The following is a 22,477-nucleotide window of genomic DNA, read 5'->3' on the forward strand; positions in this document are numbered from 1 at the left end:
TGCTCCTCCTGATCCTCCTCCTCTTCTCTGTCCAGACTACAAGTACCCCTACACTGGTTCCTGGAGCTCCAGCGGTGGTGCTGGATCACCAAACCTTCCTTCTGGAGGTTCACGTCCTCCCCTGATGCCGCAGGTTGGAGCACCAGTCCAACAGCCCAGCGCTCCATCCAGACCTCTGATGCCTCAGCGTGGAAGCCACATCAGCCCGGTCATCCCTGGACAGAACACTCCAGGATCTCATGGGCAGTCTCAGCTGGGTTCCGGACTTGGTGGTGATGTGGGTTCCCTCTCTGGTCCTCTAGTCCAACCATCTGGTTCTGGATCACCTTCTGCAACAAAAGCAGGTAAAGACTGAGTTTCACTTTATTGGTCCAGGTCTTCAGTTTCAGGATAGCCCAACTGGTCTTGGTGCTTCATGAGTTGATGCTCCTCCTGATCCTCCTCCTCTTCTCTGTCCAGATTACAAGTATCCCTACACTGGTTCCTGGAGCTCCAGCGGTGGTGCTGGATCACCAAACCTTCCTTCTGGAGGTTCACGTCCTCCCCTGATGCCGCAGGTTGGAGCACCAGTCCAACAGCCCAGCGCTCCATCCAGACCTCTGATGCCTCAGCGTGGAAGCCACATCAGCCCGGTCCACCATGGACAGAACACTCCAGGATCTCCTGGGCAGCCTCAGCCTGGTTCTGGACTTGGTGGTGATGTGGGTTCCCTCTCTGGTCCTCTATTCCAACCATCTGGTTTTGTGGTTGGCCCTGGATCACCTTCTTGGGACGTTCAGCCTGCAGGTGAAGCCCGCGTCCAGTTCCCTGACCCCAGCACCTGGCTGCCTTCTCGTTCATTCCCAGACTTTGGCGTCTGGGGCTCCGGCGGTGCAGCAAAGACGGGCTCCAGTGAGACGTCCCCTCTGCTGCCGCCAACCTTCATCATCCAGCAGAGGAGCGGCTACCTGCGAGCACGAGAGGGCCGGACCCACATGAACTACTCCCCAGAGTACCCTCTGCCCCTCTCTGAGGAACCAGAAGAGCCAACCCAGCTTCCCCCAAAGACCGGGTCCAAAGGAGGTCTACAGAGCTCCAAGCAAGAATCCAGGACCCCTTAAATAAAGAACCTGATCCAGTCTGTTCAATAAAAAAATAACAGAATATTTGCTTGTTGGCTCTTTTGGTTTTGTTTCTCAGCTGGTTCCTCAGACGTTGACTTAAACCTCCATGTGACTCTTCTGTGGTGCACTTCCTGACGGTGAGTGCTTCAGCTCAAAGGAAAATGGGTTCAAACCTAAAAGGAACTGGACTCACTTTACATGTGAATAATGCTGGTGTGCTAGAACTGACCAGAACTGCTAGAACAAGTGATTGTAAATGTCTTACTGAATGACGAAAGTGGTTTGCCAGGTCATTAATGCCGCTCATCTTTCTCCCCTCATGTATCGTTGGCCATTCTGCACTAAAGATGTTCTATCTTAGGCCAACTTTCCTGGTCTGTGTCACAGGACATCCTGCATTCAAACCCCACCAGTGCTTCGCTCTCAGTGGAGTTCCTGCACATCAATTAAACAAACTGAGGAAAAACATCAATTCCTGTATTAAAACCTTTACCTGCAGCATCTGGAGAAGAGAAACTGTATGTTAGTGGTTGGTGCTGTGTTTAGCAGAAAGACATGTGGTGATTGATCTCTTTTTACAGAAGACAGACCTCAGTAAGAACCAGGGCAGTCAGGGACTTGTGATTGTGACCTCTCGCACCCTCAGCAAGAATCATCCTAGACCAACGAGCCATTAGCAGCAAGACTTTAATGGCATTCAAAATGTTACACACCGCGTTTATGAGATGCTTTGAGTTCAACATGTTTCCCACCACATTTATCATACACTAAGACAGTAATGTTTACGGTGGCGTCATAAACATATTAGAACATTTTTAACAAACATGTTTGTTCGTCCACTTATTTGTCCAACTGAGTATACATGTGGGTGACGGGGAAAATGGCTTTGAATACAGGTCATTAATTAAACTTATCATGCACCTTAGGTCTCAGTCGGTACCCTCACAGATGCATCTATTGGCACCGGATGTGCAATCAAAAGTCAGAGCTAAACTATTCTTTCCACTGACAGCGTTCTAATTCAGTATGTGAGCCTTTGATGGAAATTCAGTCCATTAAAATGGTTGTGTAGCCTGAGTTCAATTCCCAGTCAGGGAAAATGCCTTTCTTTACTGACCCCATGACATAAATATGTTATCATGCACCTGCAGGGTGTTCCAAGTAGGAGGTTCAATAAACTCTGAGTCATACAAAAGGGCTGTGATTTTGGCCATTTCCATGCAATGGTGGTATAGTGGTGAGCATAGCTGCCTTCCAAGCAGTTGACCTGGGTTCGATTCCCGGCCATTGCAGTTTACCTGTGTCGACAATTTAACTTTATGTTTTACGTTTGTTTTCCTTCCAGAAATCCTGAAATCCTGTAGATCTCAGGCCGATGGTGCCAAAGTCCTCCAGCTACAGACCTGTAACCCGTCCTCACCACAGCTGTACATCTGTTAGACCCTGTAGTTGTCTCGGGGAAAGGGAAGCTTATTGTCATATAGTGATGGGATGGCTCCATACTCCAGAACATCCCTGTGAACCCGGTCATACACCTTCTCCAAATCAAATCTTCCATGTGTCGACTAAAGTTCCAGTGGATAAGACAAAGCACGTCCCTGGGTGGGCTCAAACCACCACCCTTTCAGTGAACAGCCGAACACATTGATAATTGTGTCACAGAGACAGGTGAGGGACAAATTATGTGATAATTCTGTTTAAACTGCTCTAATTTGTTGCCAGATTGGGCTTTTTTTGATGAAATTGGGTTTCGCAAGATGGAAATTGGGCTGCTTTGGAATACATATGGGGCTTTTTGTTTAAATATTGTGAGCAATGTTACAGAACAAACTGTCCCCTGATGGTCAAAGCACATGGTCCAAATAAAGAAATATCTGATTGATATGAGATCCAGCCAATGATGTTAGTGATCAGAGACGGCTGGACATGGCAGGTTTCAATCTTGGTGAAGTCCCTTTGAGGAACAGAGGGAACATCATCCTGTTGTTGATGAATAGTCCTGATTGGTGGTTTTTCTGTCATTTCTTGTGGTTGTTCTGCAGATTTGGTTCTCTGACTGAACTATAAATGTTGAAGTGTATGATCTATGCTCTGTGTGAGATCTTTGATGACCTGAAAGTTCTCCCCCTCAGAAAAAGTGTGTAGTTTGAGCTAATGGCTCGTTGTTCTAGGGATCTGATTCTCGCTTCCATCTGCTCAACTCAGGTAAAAGTTGTAATACAGGAATGATTATTTGTGGGTGTTTTTGAATTTTTGGATGTCAGATCTTTGTAGTCCATAAAGAAAGGATGAGCTAGCAATAATTTTTCTGTTTCCTCATCAGAGACTGGCAGCTGGACACATGTCAGGATGGCCGAGTGGTCTAAGGCGCCAGACTTAAGTTACACTACTTCCTGTGAAGCGGGGATTTCTGGTCTCTGAATAGAGGCGTGGGTTCGAACCCCCCTCCTGACAACTTTTTGTGGATGAAAAATCTGCATAAAATGGGAATATGATTGCTTGACAATCAAGGGTTTGGACTGAAAACTCTAAAGCCTGTGGCTCCCTGTGGTAGAAATGGACAGCAGTTGTTGGACTAAATATAACTTAGCTGTTACTGAATCATCTGTACAGGCTGACTGAGTACAGCTGAGTTAGATGTAGCAAACTTAAGTTTAACAGTTTAATGTGCAAAAAGAGAAAAGACAATTGTAGAGTTCTTACCTGAGCTCCGGTGAATATTTGCTTACTTACCAAACTTTGGTAAGTCCTGATGGTCAGGCACTGATATTGGCGACATAGCTAGCACCTTCAAAGGAAGCTTGAGCTACCACTGAGCTACATCCCCTGCATGCTGGATTTGATGGCTCTGATGGAATAAACTGTTTCTACACAAGCTGCATGAATGTGACAGCTGCTGCACGTTGAATAGACATGGTGAGCAGAGTCCTCATTGGAAACTTAAGTTTGTTACATATAACTCAGCTACGTTAGACAGACAAGTACTTGCAGCTAATGGCTCGTTGGTCTAGAGGTATGATTCTCGCTTTGGGTGCAAGAGGTCCCATCATGACTCTTACCAAAGTTTGTCTCCTGTTAAAAAAGGGCAATCACCAAATTTTCATCTGCTCAACACAGCAACAAACACTCAACAACTGTTTTGTCTAGTCCAGAGACTGCAAGCAAAAGCTGTATGGCAGTACCAAGATTGCCTTTTGAGCTTCATTAACAGAGTGCACTCTATGGTGGAGGTCATGAGAAAAAGTCTTTGATCTCTGTGATGTCATTAGAACCTTTGTGACATCACAGAATCAGCATCTCCTTTGATGGTTACTGATGGAACAGGAAAAGGTCAGATCCTGATATAATCTTGTGAATCCACAAGTATGCCTTTCTTTGTTTGTGTACCAACAGCCTGAGCTCTGGTTCTGACTTTGTTTTGATGAACCTCATTATTTACACACAGCACATTCAGGACATTAATGTGACAGTTTATTATATGCTAAAGAAAATCCTTTGCCACAAAACAAGTCAAGAGCTCTCTGTTAGTAGAAACTGTTTGTAAATGACATTTGGCCTCTCATCCAAGTGGTGTCATCAGACAGATTGGTGGTTCACCTGTCGCAGTATCTTAGAAGGATGTCCCATCATGAGACATAAGTTTTAACTGGAAAATGTCAGGAGTTTTTCAGCAGCACTGATTTACAGGAAAACATAGAGAATTTCATTTATCACTTTCTCCAGTAATGTGTACAGTTGTCACTGTGCTCAGTGACTCAGTGATGCTGTTGGATGCTTATAGGGCCGCCGTTCTTAAAGTGTGGGCTCCACCCCACTGGTGGGGAATAGAGACATGACAGGTGGGGCGTGACAGACTGGAGGAAATGTTCCTTTTCATTCTGATCTTTATTGAATCCTTTCTTCATGAACAACAAATATCTGACATTCTCAGAAAAAAATACCCACACACAAACAAATGAATCATTAACAGCCTGCATGGATTCTAAATGAAAAGAACATCAGATGGAGAGCAGAAAAAAACTGTAACCTGGGTTCTTCATTATTATTATTAATTTTAAATAGGAGATCAGAACAAAAATGGAACCTGGAACCAAAGTGAGAAAATAATGATTCACATCAGCATGAGCAATAAACAAACTTTCACACAAAGAGGCTGCAGCCTAGTGTGGACAACAACTACAGAAAATGTGGACATTTGTGACATGGACCACTAAAGTTGACAACAGATAGAACATCATGTTATGACAATACCACAGTCACAAGTTTAACCCATGTAGGAGCCACCTGGGTGAAAACAGCAGCTGCTGTATGCTGATGATTCACCACATCCAACCTGGTAATGTTTGCTGACGTGCTCTTGCAGTTGATGTGAAGCCAAATAGTTCCACTTTTGTTGTTGCTTCTGTCGGCAGAACTCAAAGGTATCTGGCAGGACCATGTTTGTCTTTTGAGCTTCATTAACAGAGTGCACTCTACTGTGGAGGTCATGACAAAAAAGTGGGAGGAGTCTTTGATCTCTGTGATGTCATTAGAACCTTTGTGACATCACAGAATCAGCATCTCCTTTGATGGTTACTTTTTTTTTTTAAATTAACCTCATTTTTTACACACAGCACATTCAGGACATTAATTTGACAGTTTATTATATGCTAAAGAAACTTTAGTAAGAGTCATGATGGTCAGCCACGTATGTTGGGGGTTTTGCCATGAAACCATGAACCATGATTAACCATGAAATATTGTTTGAGAGTTTGTGAGGTTGGATACTGCACGCTGACTGGTTGTGTGTCCAGGACGCTTCAAGGACATCTTTTCTGCCATTCTCTGCTCCAAACATTGGGACGTAAACACAAAGGCTGCCTCACTGTCACCATTCAGAGCAGCTGTGAAGATTATTGATCATTCATTGATTATTAATGATCAGCTCAGAACCAAACAGTGTATCTGAAGCACAGGAAAGAGTTCTGCTCTCCAAAAATCTGATCCCTCAATTACCACTCCACTGGAGCCTGTGACGTGTCTCTCCTGACAATGTGCTTCATTACCAACAATGGAGATGCCGGGGATTGAACCCGGGGCCTCATACAGGCAAAGCATGCGCTCTACCACTGAGCTACATCCCCTGCATGGTGTGCTAGCTTGAGCAGTTTTAGCAGCTTTAGCTGTGCTGTACCTATGATACTTACATTGAGGTAACTCATCTGTACATGTGAGCAATGAAAGCCAGCCCGTACTTTGGCCTGTGAGCTGTGAAGCATCGGACACAAAGAAACACAAAGACAACACATGACGCCCTGAGAGACGATACCTGAGCAGGAGAACTAGTCACTGCATGTACAGCTGCTTCTTATCTGGAGTTTTTTTCTGTCATCTATAATAAAGTAGAAAAGAGACACAGCTCCACAGTAACAGAGGTGTGCTGCTGTAACGCTGAGTGCTGGATTCATGTTCAGTTTATGGTTTTAGAATCAGTGATGCATTCATGTAGAAACATCAGTTTAATGTTGCTGATTTCATCAGGTTATATTCTGCTGACCAGACTGAATCAATAAAGTTTTGTTTCCACACGTCATCGTTTAAATGTTGGTTGTATTTTGCATTTGTCAGCTGAATCCACAGAGTGACTGAAATGATGAAGTAAATCCAGGAAAGGAAAAACATTTGGCTCTGAATCTCAATGTCGATTTGAACAAAGAGCTCCAGCTGAAGAAAACAATGCTGTCTGTTTCCAGATGATGAAGAACTCAGTTCTCAGTTGATGCTCAGTTATCTCCATCTAGTGGACAGATGGTAGAAGTTGATTCCTGAAAAGAGGAAGTGACTTTTCCTCAGATCAAACTGTTGAAGGAGAACGAGCAGCTTCTTCTCTTCACATGTTTCCTCACTGACTTCATGTGTAAGTGTCTATCTACAACATCTTACATTATGAATGAGGCACTGCTAGGATTTGAACCCAGAATCTCCTGTTTACAAGACAGGCGCTTTGACCAGCTAAGCCACAGCAACGCTCTGAAGGAGATGTATACACAGAGGATCTGTTAATGGAAGTATACTGCAGTTGAGGTCTTTCTGCATTTTCCTTTGATGCGTGGGTTTGAATCCCACTTCTGACAGAAGCTGCTTTTCTTTCACCTCTACTGCTGTAATGTGTAGTTTGTATTTTCCATGTGCAAACATTAGGAAACATCTAACATTAGGAGCAAGGCAACAACAAAACTGGAACTATTTGGACTGAACTGGATTTGAAACCTTCACTGTTGGACTTTGGAGAAGTGGGTGGTGAACATCCAGCATGAATTTAGACAGTCATACAGTGGTAGTGTGGCCGAGCAGTCCAAGGCGCTGCGCGGGGAAACCCCAATGGATTTCAAACAACAACTACATAAGCTGCTGAAAACCTTTGTGACATCACAGAATGAGCATCTGCATGAGCAGAGTGTTGGAGAGCAGAACTCTTTCCTGTGCTTCAGATACACTGTTTGGTTCTGAGCTGTTCATTAATAATCAATGAATGATCAATAATCTTCTCAGCTGTTCTGAATGGTGACAGTGAGGCAGCCTTTGTGTTTAATGCCTTTGATCTCCAGTGACGTCACACAGTCTCGTTGTGGAGTTATTAGTTGTTGATTCTGCAAAAATGTGGTGCGGTGAAATGGTCCATAGAAGTCTAAAATCACCGAAACATGTTAACCAGACAGTGTTCAAGGATTTGAGGTTTAAACCACTAAATTCTCATTATTAACTAAAGCTGTGTCTGTTATATCTATAACATTTAACATTATGCAGAAGACACTGCTGGGATTTGAACCCAGGATCTCCTGTTTACAAGACAGGCGCTTTGACCAGCTAAGCCACAGCACCACTCTGATGTACATGTATATACAGAGGATCTGGTAATGGAAGTGTAATGTGTATACTGCAGCTGAGGTTGATGGTAAAGTGGTTTGTTTTAATGTAGGAGTGCAGCGTTTGGATGCTCCAATCAGTCCGAGAAGGGTTTCCACATGTATGGATTCCCCAAGAACCATGAGGGCTGGAAAACGTGGTGTGTGTGATTGTGTGCGTGTGTGTACAGATACGAATGCTAATAAAGATAAGTATATGTACCGCAAAGGGCCTCTGATATAATACAGAGATTGTCAATTGAGATTGAGGTAGTGATTTAATCATTTTACTCCTGGAGATACTTTCGCTATATATAATCACACTGTGCAAATAAAGATCAGTATATGCATCACGGTACCACTTTGGGTTCTTTTAGAGAACCTGTGCTGAAGGCTGGGGAATTAGCTCAAATGGTAGAGCGCTCGCTTAGCATGTGAGAGGTAGTGGGATCAATGCCCACATTCTCCACAAGACTTTAGCTCTTTGTTGGAGATACAGCAACAAGTGAACTAAACATAGCAGATCCCTGAGTGGGCTTTGGAGGCTTTTGGTAAACAGAAGCAGGACTATTGTTGTGTTTGGAGCTGATCTCACTGCAGGGTGGTCACGTGGTTCATGTCAGCCCGCTGAACTGTCATGTTCTTCTGTGGAACAGACAGCAGAGACTGAGACATTGCATGCTAAATATAAATAAAATCACATACTCAACTACTTGTTTGGCTGTTATTGCATCATTCCATATTTGCATATGTCAGTTTCACATTTGGAGTGGTGGGGTGACAACTGAAAGATCTGTAGAAGTATTACTTAGATACATTTTCAAGTTTTAGTGGGAAAGCAAACACATCTCTCAAGGAGTTAACCTTGAGTCTGGCGCCTTATACCACCTGACATGTTCGTCCAGCTGCCGGTCTCTGATGAGGAAACAGAAACCAATGTAGAGGAAAGGGGCAGTGCAACTGTGCTCACATTAGCATGTAGTGTGAGGATGAAGTAAACTGTAAATCTCACTTTGAGCAACGTAGAATATTGTTTAGTATTTGAATATGACTGCACAGAGTTTTTGAATGATCAAGAAGCTTCTCAGCTGTTCTGAATGGTGACAGTGGGGCAGCCTTTGTGTTTACATCTGAATCACATGTGATTTTGGAAATTCTTCAAAGCAGCTTCAAAGGAAGCATTTCATTCTGTGAGTATTGTTACATCATCAGGCGATGTATCAAAGGCAGCAGCTCTTCAGACACACAAATGACACACAACTGTGAGGAGCACAAGTGTTGACCTCTCGCACCCTACACATTCAAACCCCAGCAGTGCTGTGGTTCATACTTTACAGTATGTTTTCAGTCAGACCTGCTGATCTGCAGTGATGGGCTGTGTGTGTTTATGGGGGGTGTAGCTCAGTGGTCGAGCATTTGACTGCAGATCAAGAGGTCCCCAGTTCAAATCTGGGTGCCCCCTGCCAAACACTGCATGTTTTCATGTGGGGGTGGGGTTGAAATTACAAAGGGGAAAAGCAGAGGGAGGCTTGTCACAGTAAATTACTGTGATGAGTGATTATTCTCTCAAATAAGAATCTGTTTAAACCAAATCAATGAAACATTTGGATGCAACTTTCTCACGGGCTGTCATTAGTCTTACTAAAGTTTTCCATGCAGTTAATCACCAAAACTAGTTTGTTTCTACAACATCTGACCTGAGCAACAAGGCGCTTTGACCAACTAAGCCACAGCACCACTCTGATGTACAGGGATGTATTTTGGATCTGAAAATACCCCGTGGCTGTTACGTGGCTGACCATCATGACTCTTACCAAAGTTTCTTTAGCATATAATAAACTGTCACATTAATGTCCTGAATGAGTGAGTCTTTGATCTCTTTGAATGACATCAAAGAGATCAAAGACTCCATTAAATGTATATAAAGAATACATTTTGATGACAATTGGAAATGTCTGTTTATTGTTTATCACTCGTTAGGATCCCTGTTAGCTGTCACTGAGGCAGCAGCTACTCTTCTGCTACAAGGACTATGATGAGGCAGTGGCCATTGATAATGCTGCCTGTCCTGCTGAATTTACGTCACCTGCACTTTTGGCAACAGTCAGAGCTCCAGACACAATAACAGTACTGAAGAAAAATACTTTAAACATGAGCTCTGTGTCACATTCATGCAGCTTGTGTAGAAACAGTTCATTCCATCAGAATGAACCTTCACCTGTCACAGTATGTAAGAAGCCATCCAGGGGATGTAGCTCAGTGGTAGAGTGCATGCTTTGCATGTACGAGGCCCAGGGTTCAATCCCCGGCATTTCCAGCATTTATAATATAATGCTGTATGAAATGTTCAACTGCTCCTGCTTAGTCACTCAAACAAATTACTGAGAATGCACATACATATGTATGAGATCAAAGACTCTGCCCATCTCTTGTCATGACCTCCACCATGGAGTGCACAATGTTAATGAAGCTCCAAAGACAATCATGCTCTTGTCTTGTTCACACTTGAAATACATATAACACTCTGTATTTTTTGTCAATTTTTTTCAAAGTTTTTTTGCAGTTCTAGCAGCCAGCTCCGTCGGAAGAGCATGAGACTCTTAATCTCTGGGTCGTGGGTTCGAGCCCCACGTTGGGTGATTAGCAGTTTCTTCAGACCCAAAGTTACCCAGCAGAACACTGCCTCTGCCAACTTGCCTTCTTCCACCCTGACTGGTCTGCAGCTCAGCTAACTGCAGTGGACTGTGTTCAGTCAGTTTGAACCAACATGAAACATGTCAACTTTTCAATAGATCAAAGGAGGCAGAGTGGGTACTAAAACTATTGACAGCTAGTGCAGCTTCAGTATGGCATCCATCGACCTCAGTCAACTCAGAGTTCAGGGAGAGACTCAAAGTTCGTTGAAACTCCTACCTGGAATACCCCCCAGCTGCATGATGACATATTTATGTTCTGGGGTCAATCACCTGTATTTTTCAGTAAAAACATTTTCCCTGACTCGAATCGAACCCAGGCCGCGGCGCTGAGAGCACCGAATCCTAGCCACTAGACCATCAGGGAGTGTGAGAACACTAAAGGTTGTAATGTATGATCAATGCTCTGTGTGAGATTTTTGATGACTGAAAAGTTCTCCCCCTCAGAATATGCAGAGCAGAACGTGCAGAGCACAATGGATTAGCAGTCCATCGCCTTCACCACTCGGCCACCTCGTCATGAACCCAAAGGTACATGTGATGACAAAAAAACAGCCATTGGGAAGAAGCATCACTTCCATGACTTGTGTTTGGTAGTAAACACAGCACCAAGAAATAACACTATTAAATTCAAAACTCAAACTCAAAAGTAAACGTTGAGGTTGCGTAATTCATTGCGACTTTCACTTTATGGTGGCAGTTATGGCTCCCACCAAACCTGCTGTTGCCTTTGTCAGTCAGCACTGCCTCAACAAGTAGCACTTAGTGAATTCAACAGCCAAGTCAGCGCTCAGGTAAGCTAAAGTGTTGTGGAGAATGTGGGCATCGATCCCACTACCTCTCACATGCTAAGCTAGCGCTCTACCATTTGAGCTAATTCCCCTATACTGGCATGCTAGACCCTTTAAAAAGGCTCCTTTAACATCACCATCAACCATCAACAGGTTTCAAAGATATTTAGAAATCACTCACGATGGCCTTAAAGGCAGATATTTAGGATAATTCTAGCTGGAATAGCAGGCTGCAACAGGAAAAGTTCTGCATTTCTCTGTGGCGCAATCAGTCAGCGTGTTCGGCTGTAGCTCAGTGGTAGATGTTCACCAAAACAAAAGGCCACTCAAGGCAGAACCACTGCTCAGTCTCAAGACCAGACCGTGCTCAGACCACATCTTCAGCAAACATGACGAGGTGACAAACATGTGGGAGACCTAGAATCCATGATGTGTTCCACCAATAGACTGTAACTGCACGCTAGTGGTCAATTAGAATAATGAACGTGGGTAGAAGATAATATAATACATAATTAAAAAAACAAAACTCTGTCTTCTGCTCTATAAGACATTACTGGGACAAGATTCCATCGCCTTTGAAATGATTCAGTTGCCTTTGAAGTGACTGCGATGTCATTGGCTCCCCATAATTCCATGTAAATACCAGCTGGCAGACAGAGTCACATCACAGTACATGCACAGGAGAACTACAGCGAAGCACACTGACAAACACAAACATCATGCCAAAGAGGATGAAGATCCCACAAGTTCACAACAAGTGAGCTAAACATAGACATCCTGTCTAGACAAAGTTGTTTTGGTCGGCTTTTGACTGGCCCACACTTTTAAAAGACCAAAATAAAAAAATAAAATAAAAAAAAAACAGTTCAGTTGTGTCATGGTTCATTGGTAACAACTAACATTTTGTAGATCAGTATCATACCATGGTTGGCTGTGCAACGTTTGGATGCTCCAATCAGTCCGAGAAGGGTTTCCACATGTATGGATTCCCCAAGAACCATGAGGGCTGGAAAAGGTGGTGTGTGTGTGTGTGTGTGTGTGTATACAGATACAAATGCAAATAAGTATATGCACCACAAAGGGCCTCTGATGTAATATAGACATTGTCAATTAAAACGAGGTTGTGATTTAATCATTTTACTCCTGGAGATACTTTCACAGCTAGCAAAGACAAACTAGCAGACAATTGGTCACCTGCCAAAATAAAAATATATATAATCACACTGTGCACGTGCAAATAAAGATCAGTATATGCATCACGGTACCACTTTGGGTTCGTTTAGAGAACATGGGGGGTGATGGCAGGGGAATTAGCTCAAATGGTAGAGCGCTCGCTTAGCGTGTGAGAGGTAGTGGGATCGATGCCCACATTCTCCACAAGACTTTAGCTCTTTGTTGGAGGGTGGACTTTGGAGGCTTTTGGTAAACAGAAGCAGGACTCTTGTTGTGTATGGAGCTTTGACTGTTTCACAATATATCGATGGTGGGTTGGTGGACCGGTGGACACTTTCATGTCAGTAAATCCAGCGTGTTTTAAAGAAGTTCAGAGTGTTTCAGAGTTTCTGACATGGATACAGACAGACAGATCCAGTGTCCCAGAGAGAGAAGAGGCCCGCTGAGCTGTCATGTTCTTCTGTGGAACAGACAGCAGAGACTGAGACATTGCATGCTAAATAGAAATAAAATCGCATACTCAACTACTTGTTTGGCTGTTATTGCATCATTCCATATTTGCATGTCAGTTTCACATTTGGAGTGGTGGGGTGACAACTGAAAGCTCTGGATAAGTATTACTTAGATACGTTTTCAAGTTTTAGTGGGAAAGCAAACATCTCTCAAGGAGTTAACCTTGAGTCTGGAGCCTTAGACCACCTGACATGTTCGTCCAGCTGCCAGTCTCTGATGAGGAAACAGAAACCAATGTAGAGGAAAGGGGCAGTGCAACTGTGCTAACATTAGCATGTAGTGTGAGGATGAAGTAAACTGTAAATCTCACTTTGAGCAACTTAGAACATTGTTTATTATTTGAATATGACTGCACTGCAATCAGCTTCTCAGCTGCTCTGAATGGTGACAGTGGGGCAGCCTTTGTGTTTACATCTGAATCACATGTGATTTTGGAAATTCTTCAAAGCAGCTTCAAAGGAGGAGTTTCATTCTGTGAGTACTGTGACATCATCAGGTGATGTATCAAAGGCAGCAGCTCTTCAGACACACAAATGACACACAACTGTGAGGAGCACAAGTGTTGACCTCTCGCATTCAAACCCCCGCAGTGCTGTGGTTCATACTTTACAGTATGTTTTCAGTCAGACCTGCTGATCTGCAGTGATGGGCTGTGTGTGTTTTAATGGGGGTGTAGCTCAGTGGTAGAGCATTTGACTGCAGATCAAGAGGTCCCCAGTTCAAATCTGGGTGCCCCCTACCAAACACTGCATGTTTTCATGTGGGGGTGGGGTTGAAATTACAAAGGGGAAAAGCAGAGGGAGGCTTGTCACAGTAAATTACTGTGATGAGTGATTATTCTCTCAAATAAGAATCTTTTTAAACCAAATCAATGAAACATTTGGATGCAACTTTCTCACAGGCTGTCATTAGTCTAAGTTTTCCATGCAGTTAATCACCAAAACTAGTTTGTTTCTACAACATCTGACCTGAACAAGGCGCTTTGACCAACTAAGCCACAGCACCACTCTGATGTACAGGGATGTATCTTGGATCTGAAAATACCCCGTGGCTGTTACGTGGCTGACCATCATGACTCTTACCAAAGTTTCTTTAGCATATAATAAACTGTCACATTAATGTCCTGAATGAATGAGTCTTTGATCTCTTTGAATGACATCAAAGAGATCAAAGACTCCATTAAATGTATATAAAGAATACATTTTGATGACAATTGGAAATGTCTGTTTATTGTTTATCACTCGTTAGGATCCCTGTTAGCTGTCACTGAGGCAGCAGCTACTCTTCTGCTACAAGGACTATGATGAGGCAGTGGCCATTGATAATGCTGCCTGTCCTGCTGAATTTACGTCACCTGCACTTATGTCAACAGTCAGAGCTCCAGACATAATAAGAGTACTGAAGAAAAATACTTTAAACATGAGCTCTGTGTCACATTCATGCAGCTTGTGTAGAAACAGTTCATTCCATCAGAATGAACCTTCACCTGTCACAGTATGCAGCCATGCAGGGGATGTAGCTCAGTGGTAGAGCGCATGCTTCGCATGTATGAGGCCCCGGGTTCAATCCCCGGCATTTATAATGAATCGTATGAAATGCTCAACTGCTCCTGCTTCATCACTCAAACAAATTACTGACAATACACATACATATGTATGAGATCAAAGACTCTGCCCATCTCTTGTCATGACCTCCACCATGGAGTGCACAATGTTAATGAAGCTCCAAAGACAATCATGCTCTTGTCTTGTTCACACTTGAAATACATATAACACTCTGCAGTTCCAGCAGCCCGGCCAGCTCAGTCAGTAGAGCATGAAATTCTTAATCTCAGGGTTGTGGGTTTGAGCCTCACATTGGGCGATAAGCAGTTTCTTCAGACCCAAAGTTACCCAGCAGAACACTGCCTCTGCCAACTTGCCTTCTTCCACCCTGACTGGTCTGCAGCTCAGCTGCCTCATACACAGCCAACTGCAATGCACTGTGTAGCTGACACTGTCCTATCAAAGCTAACATTAACATTAACATTAGAGGAAACGTGGAACCCCTCCTCACCACAGCTGTGCCTCAAAATCCTGTTCATGAACATCACTAATAGAATGGGACAGCAAGCACAGCGCTTGCCATCTTGCTGATGGCTCGTTGGTCTCAGGGTATGATTCTCACTTAACATGCGAGAGGTCCTTGGTTCAAATCCAAGACAAGCCCCTTGTGTTATATTGCCAACATCATGACTCTTACTGAAGTTTGTCTCCTGTGAAAAATGGGCAATTACCAAATTTTCATCTGCTGAAAACAGCACCAACCACTAAATTACTGTTCATCTTGTCCACATACAGCAGGTAAAAGTTGTAATACAGGAAGTGATGTTTTAGTGATGAGCAATAACTCCACTGAGAGCTTCAAACAGGATTCATTTGAAGTGCTCACAGACAGGGTTGCTAGATTGGGCTTCATTTGGCGAAGTTGGGCAGCCAAGATTAAAATTGGGCTACTTTTGAATACATGTGATGTTTTTTGTTTGTTGTTGTTGTTAATGAAATGTCCTGATTGGTGGTCTTATTTCATTTCTTGTTGTCACACACACAACTATCACATCTTCGGGTGACAACATGATGAGGTGGCCAAGTGGTTACACACACACACACACACACTGAATTCCTTTACATTATGAAACATGACTCCTCCCACTTTTTCTCATGACCTCCACCATAGAGTGCTGCCTGCTGCAATAATGCTGCCTTTAATAGAAGTTTGGAAACATTTGATACATAATAATACATGATGACAATTGGAAATATCTGTTTATAGTTTATCACTTGTCAGGATCCCCGTTAGCTGTCACTGAGGCAGCAGCTACTCTTCCTGGGGTCCAAATGAAAATGCACATCTGCAGTCAAACAGGTTCAGGTAGATGCAGAGTCCTACATTAAAACAAACCACTTTACCATCAACCTCAGCTGCAGTATACACATTACACTTCCATTACCAGATCCTCTGCATATACATGTACTTCGGAGTGGTGCTGTGGTTTAGCTGGTCAAAGTGCCTGTCTTGTAAACAGGAAATCCTGGGTTCAAATCCCAGCAGTGCCTTCTGCCTAATGTTAGATGTTATAGATATAACAGATATCAGCATGTAGAAATGTTGCTACACCATCCTTGGAAAATGGAAACAACCTGTATTTGTCCACGCTACACCTGTGAAGAAATGCAGCTTTTGAGCCTATGCAAAGTTTGTCTTCTGTGAGAAGCTGTCGGTCACCAAATTTCCATCCAGTCCATTCCATTCATCTAAATATATTCTTTAATTAAATGTTCCTAAACTTCTATTAAAGGCAGCATTATTGCAGCAGGCAGCACTCTATGGTGGAGGTCATGAGAAAAAGTCGGAGGAGTCTTTGATCTCTCTGACATCACAGAATCTGTGTCTGAGCTGTGTCTCTTTTCTACTTTATTATAGATGACAGAAAAAAACTCCAGATAAGAAGCAGCTGTACATGCAGTGACTAGTTCTCCTGTCACTAGTCCCAACGTGGGACTAGAACCCACAACCCTGAGATTAAGAGTCTCATGCACTACCGACTGAGCAAGCCGGGCTGCTAGCAATGCAAAACATCCTCCAAAAAAAATCACCAAAAATAATTTCAAAATAAAAGCCGGTTTAGATTATTTTATGTAAATCCCAGAGGAGCCCCTCATATGATGTGTCCACTGTCTGCAGTTCCACTATTCAAGTGTCAGTAAGTTAGACAACATGAATTCAGGAAGGCTTCTCTGACTTCAACAGGTTCTGTTGAAGTCAGAGGTCACGACCTGTAACCCGTCCTCACCGCAGCTGTACATCTGTTACACCCCGGAGTTGTCTCAGGGAAAGGGAAGCTTATTGCCAGAATAGTAAAAAAGTAAAGAGAAAGTAAAAAAGTGAGCTGGAGGAGAGCTGTCAGAGTTTCAGTATAAACATACATCATACAGCCCTGACCGCTGTTGTATCCAGGCAGTGTTGACTGACTGACAATGGGACATCACCAAGGCCCAGTGACCACGTGGCCTAATGGACAAGGCGTCTGACTTCGGATCAGAAGACTGAGGGTTTCGAGTCCCTTTGTGGTTGGGCAGCTGTGTATTACAGATGAATGGACTAAACTGTGTCCACTCATCCTCATGAATTTTGTTCGTAGTCACATTTTATACAGATTTTTCATCCACTTTGGAAGAGTTTGGTTAACAAATTTTGAAAAAACACTGTCAGGAGTCCAGACCAGAATGCCCTTTAGCACCTTTAAGGCATTGCAGCTAATGGCTCGTTGGTCTACGGGTATGATTCTCGCTTCGGGTGCGCGAGGTCCCAGCTTCAAATCCCAGACGAGCCCTTAGTGTTATGTCGCCAATACCTTTGTCCCCAAACACACCTTACAGCATTAGAGGTGAAAGAAAAGTGGTTTCTGTCAGAAGTGGGATTTGACACCTCCAAGAGACAGTCCAATCCACAAAATGGTTGTATCAAATCTTCATCAAGTTAGAGCGTGGTGCTGATATAACCACAGTCATGGATTTGTGACGAATGTGGGCATCGATCCAGCTACCTCTCACATGCACGTCAAGGGCTCGTTGGTCTAGGGGTATGATTCTCGCTTTGGGTGCGAGAGGTCCTGGGTTCAAATCCCAGACGAGCCCTTCACATAATGTGTCCAATAACCTGCACCCCTGTTCAACTATAGCAAGTACAGTATTAGGCAGAATGTTAGGTATCTACAATTAAGGAAGGAAAGTCTGACACAAATCCACAAAAATGTGACACACGCTTCCCCTCCAGGTTTGTCATCTCCAGTAGAATTCCCTCGCTTAAAGCGAGCATTAACTTTTCTGACACACGTGTCAGGATGGCTCAGTGGTCTGAGGTGCCAGACTCAAGATCTTTCCTGCACAAATGGGCCTCGAACATGAAAGACTCATGGTTTCATTATTTCATAGATCAGTGTCACCTATCACTGCTGTGGAGTCTGTAATGTGAACCACTGGATGCCTGACAGAAGGTGCTTTTCTTTCACCTCTACTGCTGTAAGGTGTAGTTTGTATTTTCCATGTGCAAACATTAGGAGCAAGGCAACAACAAAACTGGAATTATTTGGACTGAACTGGATTTGAAACCTTCACTGTTGGACTTTAGAGAAGTGGGTGGTGAACATCCAGCATGAATTTGGACTTTCAGTCCAAGTCATTTCAGCTGTGTGCTTACCAACAGTGCAGAGAACAGATGATCTGACGTGATTTGAACACACGACCTTCTGATCTGGAATCAGACGCGCTACCATTGCACCACAGAGTCTTCCTGTGCATTGGGTACTGATCTAAAGATAAACAAGGCTAATCAGTTAATCAGTAGCCTGCAGGGCGGGGAAGTTGTCAGCGTCTCCACACCACTTTGGTGGTGTAAACTGATGTGAAAGCACACATCGCTCTGCAGCTCTCAACAGCGGGTGCTGCAGTGAGCCCCGTCCCAAAGCCCTCACCTATTCAATCTATTTATGAAACATTTCAGAAGCCAAGCAGTCCAAGGTGCTGCATTCATTCTGCGGTCTCTTCAAAGCGTGGGTTTGAATCCCATCGCTACTAATTACCTCTATTCCTCTGAATGTAACCTGTTTACAACATCAGTTGAGTGTGATGACTGAGCTCTTAGTGAAACACATCACGGGTTCTAGGTCTTCCACGTGAATGCCTTTTATAGCAGGCATTGCTTCTTAATGCTGAAATGAGAGATAAAAAGCGATGTCAGAAGTTTCAAGGTGCTAACATTTCCAAACAGTTTGTACTAACAGTTAATTGAGGAATCAGCTGAATGAGGACAGATGTGACTTAAAGCACAACAAAGATCTTTCCCAGAAGGCCCTCAGACAAAGAAGCTGGGTAACAGCACAGACTGTCAGGAGTGGTATTTAAACCTTTAATTCGCTCTACCAAAGCGTGAGACACCTGTGAGAAAGCTCAAAGCTGTGTCCAAAGGTTTGGAGGAGTGAATGGCAGAAAGATGTCTTTGACAGCATCTTTGCAACACTCCGTTTATAACGGTTTTACATTTAATTAAATACTTCACTGCAAAAATGACACACATATGACATTATGGGAAATCTCAAAACTGTGTACAAATGTTTGGAGGAGAAAACGGAAGAAAGATGTGTTTGACAGCCTTTTGGACACACAACCAGTCAGCGTGACGCATCCAAACTCACAATATTTCATGGTGTGGTTGAAAGAGGAGGGAGAATATTGGAAATGTAGGTCAAAGAAACCTGAGCTTGCACCTCACTCAGGTACCACCTCTGATGCCGAAACCCGGGATTAAACCAGGGACCTTTAGATCTTCACTCTAACGCTCTCCCAGCTGAGCTATTTCAGCTGGCTGAGCCCACTAATGCAGGATGTTCTGTTCACCATTCAGTTCACCGTTCAGTTCAAATCTGGGTGCCCCCTGCCAAACCTACATGTTTTCATACGCAAGCACAAACTCTGGTTGACAGTGATGTTTCTCATTTCAGCCCACCTGGTGTTGGTATCGTCTTTCACTGGCTTCTGTAACTTTTGTTCAACAAAAAATTGAGTTAGACAAAAAATGCCCGAAATTAGCTGATTAGTTTTCATTGACAAGAAACAAACTGGCAGTGGTGGGATTCGAACCCACGCCTCCGAAGAGACTGGAGCCTTAATCCAGCGCCTTGGACCGCTCGGCCACACTACCCTGTGAGCAAATTTTGAACCCACTACACACTGAATGGTCTGCAGCTCAGCTCCCTCATACACAGCTAACGGTAATGGTTCGAGTGTGGCGCTGATAACGCCAAGGTCATGGGTTCAATCCCCATACGTTGGGTTGTTTAGTGATGAGCAGTGACACTGAGAGTGAAGCTCTGCTGGGTTTGAATGCAGGATGTCCTGTTTACAAGACAGACACTTTAAGCAGTGGGTAAACAGCTGCCTGTTTACTTTGATTGGGCGGTTTCAATGGTCTTGGTAATGGTTTGTAATGAAGAACACATTTAGTCCATCAGGAACAGACAACGATCCTCTTAAATTCATGAGGACTGTTAGCATATGGTGAGAGGACAGCTAACTGCAGTGATTAGAGATTAGGGTTGTGTTGTTGCAGCCGATCTGAAGAAATCTATTTAAAATTGCAAATCATCATCATTTCCACTGTGTGCTGTGCTGAAATAGCTCAGTTGGTAGAGTCTCTGGTTCAATCCTGGATTTTAGTACCTGTGGTGTGTCTTTTTTAATTAATGAGAGATAAAAAGCTATTTAGGAAATGTCAAGGTGCCAAACAAACCAACAGTTTCTACCAACATTTAATTGATGAATCAGTTGAATGAGGACAGATGTGATTTAAAGCAAAACAAGCACAGCAGAGCACAGAGGATTTGAACCCACAGATCCAGAAGAGACTGCAGCACAGCCTGCTATGAACAGAGTGGAGCAGTAGAAGTGTTTTGGGCCCATAATACAGAGGTTGATGGATGGAAACCCTCCTCTGCTATCCTAACACACTGGCTGAATGTCATTTATCACTTTCTCCAGTAATGTGTACAGTTGTCACTGTGCTGCTCCTGACTCAGTGATGCTGTTGGATGCTTATAGGGCCGCCGTTCTTAAAGTGTGGGCTCCACCCCACTGGTGGGGAATAGAGACATGACAGGTGGGGCTTTGTTAATGCCTTTCTTTATGGACAACAAAGATCAGAAATTCAAAACAAAACACCCCCACACACACAAAAAGTCATCAGTAACACTTAACACAGAACTGTTCCTTTTCTTTCAGCTCACTTTTAAGTTTTATTTTATTTTACATTTTCTTGCAAAAAACAAAACAAAACACAGAAGCACACATTCACCATATAAGAAGTGGAGACAGCATCTCCCAGCTGATAAAAACCCGAAAGTAGTTTATTTCAACAACATTTGACTTCACCCACAAGGAACTGCTGGGATTTAAACACAGGCTGCTTTGACAAAGTTTGTCTCCTGTGAACAGCAGTCAATCACTAATTTCCCCTCTCCTCAGCACAGCATGAGCCACAAAGTTACTGTTGCTTCACTTTACAAGATACTGCCAATAACACAACCAGCCAACCTCACACAGCTCCATATAATAAGAGTTAGCTCCCCTGACGACTGCAAGGCAACAGCTGGGCTTGTCCAGGATTTGAACTCTGAGTATCCGGTTCCAGAACAGCAGACAGTAGTTGGCTCAATCAACATTTAGGATAATTCTAGCTGGAACAGCAGACTGGAACATGGAGAAGTCAATGTGTCTCTGTGGCGCAATCGGTCAGCGCGTTCGGCTGTTAACCGAAAGGATGGTGGTTCGAGCCCACCCAGGGACGATCTTTGTTTTTAAGCTGATTACAACCACTACATGTTGATGTTACGGCAGTTGCACTGCCCCTTTCCTCTACTTTGGTTTCACCAGAACCATTAAATATGGTTTAACGTGTAATACATAACTGCCCAACCACGAAGGGACTCAAACCCTCAGTCTTCTGATGAGACACCTTCTCCATTAGGCCAGTTTAATGTCCCATTGTCAGAATCAGTCAGCTCTGCCTGGATACAACAGTGGTCAGGGCTGTATGATGTATGTTTATACTGAAACACTGACAGCTCTCCTCCATCTCACTCTTTTACTTACTCTGGGTTCCAGGCCTCGTTGGTGCAGTAGGCACGCACGTCAGCGCACGTCGGGGGCACCCTGCACAGCACAGACGAACCTCAGGGGAACAGACCATTGCCAAAAGGAACATCATCAAAATCAAAAACATGGCAACTTTCATAAATCTAACCTGCAGGAATTATCACAAAGTTCACAAGAACCAACAACAACCCAAATCAAATGTCCTAAAAGTCAATAGAATTTGGTTCATTTTATTTGATAATTGTTTATTCATTATTCATTTTTTTTAAATGGCTTATACCTTTGAGTTCTGCAGACAGAAGCAACAACAAAACTGGAACAAATTTTCACTGCTATGCAGATGATCCCCTCCTGTATGTGACTAACAACCGTGACTCCTGCCATCTATTCACATTGGAACCTTCACTGTGTGAAATGACAGATTTTCTTTCACCTCTACTGCTGTAAGGTTTTGGGACAAAGGTATTTTGGTCGACCTTTGACTGCCCACGCTTTTAAAGGACTAAAATTCCATCCACATCTGCATAAGCACATGCCAGCAGGGTTCCATGGTGTAATGGTTAGCACTCTGGACTCTGAATCCAGCGATCCGAGTTCAAATCTCGGTGGAACCTGAATCTTACCAGTGAAACG

General features: G+C 43.5%; 17 non-coding genes across 17 annotated transcripts; 12 read left to right on the forward strand and 5 right to left on the reverse strand.

The window, feature by feature from the left end:
* Positions 1–2,323: 2,323 nt before the first annotated feature.
* trnag-ucc (transfer RNA glycine (anticodon UCC)) lies at positions 2,324–2,395 on the forward strand. Its single transcript has one exon. It is a non-coding gene; the product is annotated as a tRNA-Gly (tRNA).
* Positions 2,396–3,446: 1,051 nt separating this feature from the next.
* On the forward strand, positions 3,447–3,557 carry trnal-uaa (transfer RNA leucine (anticodon UAA)). Its single transcript has 2 exons — positions 3,447–3,484; positions 3,512–3,557. It is a non-coding gene; the product is annotated as a tRNA-Leu (tRNA).
* A 2,597-nt stretch (positions 3,558–6,154) lies between these two features.
* On the reverse strand, positions 6,155–6,226 carry trnaa-ugc (transfer RNA alanine (anticodon UGC)). Its single transcript has one exon. It is a non-coding gene; the product is annotated as a tRNA-Ala (tRNA).
* An 809-nt stretch (positions 6,227–7,035) lies between these two features.
* On the reverse strand, positions 7,036–7,109 carry trnat-ugu (transfer RNA threonine (anticodon UGU)). The gene has a single exon. It is a non-coding gene; the product is annotated as a tRNA-Thr (tRNA).
* Positions 7,110–7,890: 781 nt separating this feature from the next.
* trnat-ugu (transfer RNA threonine (anticodon UGU)) lies at positions 7,891–7,964 on the reverse strand. The gene has a single exon. It is a non-coding gene; the product is annotated as a tRNA-Thr (tRNA).
* A 419-nt stretch (positions 7,965–8,383) lies between these two features.
* On the forward strand, positions 8,384–8,456 carry trnaa-agc (transfer RNA alanine (anticodon AGC)). The gene has a single exon. It is a non-coding gene; the product is annotated as a tRNA-Ala (tRNA).
* Positions 8,457–9,377: 921 nt separating this feature from the next.
* Positions 9,378–9,449, forward strand: trnac-gca (transfer RNA cysteine (anticodon GCA)). The gene has a single exon. It is a non-coding gene; the product is annotated as a tRNA-Cys (tRNA).
* A 783-nt stretch (positions 9,450–10,232) lies between these two features.
* On the forward strand, positions 10,233–10,304 carry trnaa-ugc (transfer RNA alanine (anticodon UGC)). Its single transcript has one exon. It is a non-coding gene; the product is annotated as a tRNA-Ala (tRNA).
* A 2,471-nt stretch (positions 10,305–12,775) lies between these two features.
* trnaa-agc (transfer RNA alanine (anticodon AGC)) lies at positions 12,776–12,848 on the forward strand. Its single transcript has one exon. It is a non-coding gene; the product is annotated as a tRNA-Ala (tRNA).
* A 975-nt stretch (positions 12,849–13,823) lies between these two features.
* On the forward strand, positions 13,824–13,895 carry trnac-gca (transfer RNA cysteine (anticodon GCA)). Its single transcript has one exon. It is a non-coding gene; the product is annotated as a tRNA-Cys (tRNA).
* A 771-nt stretch (positions 13,896–14,666) lies between these two features.
* trnaa-cgc (transfer RNA alanine (anticodon CGC)) lies at positions 14,667–14,738 on the forward strand. The gene has a single exon. It is a non-coding gene; the product is annotated as a tRNA-Ala (tRNA).
* Positions 14,739–16,178: 1,440 nt separating this feature from the next.
* On the forward strand, positions 16,179–16,252 carry trnat-ugu (transfer RNA threonine (anticodon UGU)). The gene has a single exon. It is a non-coding gene; the product is annotated as a tRNA-Thr (tRNA).
* Positions 16,253–17,761: 1,509 nt separating this feature from the next.
* trnap-ugg (transfer RNA proline (anticodon UGG)) lies at positions 17,762–17,833 on the forward strand. The gene has a single exon. It is a non-coding gene; the product is annotated as a tRNA-Pro (tRNA).
* A 581-nt stretch (positions 17,834–18,414) lies between these two features.
* Positions 18,415–18,485, reverse strand: trnaw-cca (transfer RNA tryptophan (anticodon CCA)). The gene has a single exon. It is a non-coding gene; the product is annotated as a tRNA-Trp (tRNA).
* A 1,328-nt stretch (positions 18,486–19,813) lies between these two features.
* On the reverse strand, positions 19,814–19,895 carry trnal-aag (transfer RNA leucine (anticodon AAG)). Its single transcript has one exon. It is a non-coding gene; the product is annotated as a tRNA-Leu (tRNA).
* A 1,567-nt stretch (positions 19,896–21,462) lies between these two features.
* On the forward strand, positions 21,463–21,536 carry trnan-guu (transfer RNA asparagine (anticodon GUU)). The gene has a single exon. It is a non-coding gene; the product is annotated as a tRNA-Asn (tRNA).
* An 850-nt stretch (positions 21,537–22,386) lies between these two features.
* trnaq-cug (transfer RNA glutamine (anticodon CUG)) lies at positions 22,387–22,458 on the forward strand. The gene has a single exon. It is a non-coding gene; the product is annotated as a tRNA-Gln (tRNA).
* Positions 22,459–22,477: the final 19 nt, after the last annotated feature.

The sequence above is a fragment of the Echeneis naucrates genome, chromosome 2 (genome assembly GCF_900963305.1).
Source record: "Echeneis naucrates chromosome 2, fEcheNa1.1, whole genome shotgun sequence".
Classification (NCBI taxonomy): Eukaryota; Metazoa; Chordata; class Actinopteri; order Carangiformes; family Echeneidae; genus Echeneis; species Echeneis naucrates.